Genomic DNA, 1,865 nt, shown 5'->3' with positions numbered 1-1,865 from the left:
TTATTTGAGGCCAATGCTTAATATGATATTTATGGCCTTGTACATACTTTGAGCAATTACAACAAAACAGTTCAGTTTTCATGTGTTATCAAACAGAGACATTCCTCCAAATGCACATCAGTATGTGAGCAATCTCCCTATCATGATACATGTTCTGTCCGTCACTAAGTCATCCTATTTAATCTATGTTTGCATAAGCAGAGGCATTTCTAGTGCTCCTGTTGCCATTGTAAAGCCTAAACACCAGTTAAAAGCTATGAACCTAATCTGCACCCAATTGTTATTTTAGGCATAGAGCTTATTATCCTTCAGTGGGACAGCTCATGGTAAGAAGCCTTATCTCAGGAGCTACTCTTGGTATTGGAATAGGCCTCATTTGGAACTGTTCACATTGTCCAAAGGGATATAAAAATCGGACTTTCTGTGATCTCTAGTTATTTGTGTATATTCATATCAGCGTAACACAGGTTGAAAAATAAGATTGTATTTAACAAGGTAGCCATCATTGTAAACGTACAGGACTCGGTCTGAGGGGTTATAGTTGATACTTTGAATTATGGATAAAATGTTAGAAACAATTATGCTAATTTTACCTTCCTGTTCAGTGTTTGTGTCATATGTGTAAAATATTTCACTCTTTCTGATTGTGGACAGGTCTTGTGGCACTATAGAATACCACATATGATGAAAAGCGCTGGAAATGGGCGGCTTGTACTGCCTTGTATTCCAAGTATGGAGCACATCAAGTGTGGTCTCATTGAGTTTGCTAATCATAATGTTACCTGTGTTGTCCTCAGTTGAATAAATTACCCACAATCCACTTTCATCCACAGCAAAGTCCATATCTTACCTCAACACCAGCATAAGAGAAACGGTTACCATAAGTAGCCCATTGTATTCGGCAGAGTTTTCCTCACAGCCAGCCAATGTGTTTGTGTTTAATCGAGCTTGCCATATCTCTTGAATTAGGTACATTCTAATACATGAAGTTATTGTCAGCAGTGGTGCATTTGCCTTCCCCATATTAAATTTTAACTCTCTAGCATTTTTAATAGCAGCCAAATCATCATGGGAATTATGAAGTCTGTAATATTCTAAAGTCTCCCCATCTGTGTTCAAAGGTGCAACCCAGTATAGGTCCTTCTGCGAGTCGAAGAGAGTAATCCCTACCCAGGAACCATATGTGAAGGAAAATCCTCTCCAGTTCAGCTGTACAACATAGGGCTGGCTGATATTCACAATTCCACCATGACCACAGCTGCCTGTAAGCAAAGAGAAAATGCAGGCTTTTTCAAATGGCATGATTAGGAGAGAGGATTTAGTGTGTGCGCTTTATAAGAATCAGCACTGTTGCAGAACAGAAATACATATCTTTGTCAAAGATTTTCCTTGCACCATGTAAACAGCACATGGATTTCAGTTCTGTAGCAGTTGCAGTCTGACTGAAATACAGTGGTCATACCACTAGAACTGGGTTCATACTGAAAAACAACAGCCAACAATCCAGCAACACATTTCAGAGATCTCAGTTTTCAGTCGGTCCTCACTTGCCCAGTAAATAAGTGATTAGCTTCCGTTTTCAGATAAGTGACCAGATTTCTGTTTCCACTTATTCTATGCTTTCCACCCCGCTGGGCTGGGAAATCGCATAGAAAATATAATTTCAGAAGCATTTTAGGTCATTTTCCTTTTCTCCTGCAGTGGAGCACAGTTCTGGAAATACGGGAAACAAGAAGGAACATCTTTGTCTCACTGTACCCTCCGTGAGTTTTGGAAGGTGGAGGAGAATTAGCAACACTAGTTCAGGAGGCTCATTTCAGATTACCAACTGCTACTGTCAAAATAACCACTTTAAAAACAATACT

At 39.4% G+C, this 1,865-nt stretch overlaps 1 pseudogene; it reads right to left on the bottom strand.

Moving 5' to 3' along the window:
* Window positions 1-453: 453 nt before the first annotated feature.
* LOC120392546 lies at window positions 454-1,302 on the bottom strand (annotated as a pseudogene).
* Window positions 1,303-1,865: the final 563 nt, after the last annotated feature.

The sequence above is a fragment of the Mauremys reevesii genome, unplaced genomic scaffold (assembly GCF_016161935.1).
Source record: "Mauremys reevesii isolate NIE-2019 unplaced genomic scaffold, ASM1616193v1 Contig10, whole genome shotgun sequence".
Taxonomy (NCBI): Eukaryota; Metazoa; Chordata; order Testudines; family Geoemydidae; genus Mauremys; species Mauremys reevesii.
This window is presented reverse-complemented; position numbering and strand designations above follow the sequence as displayed.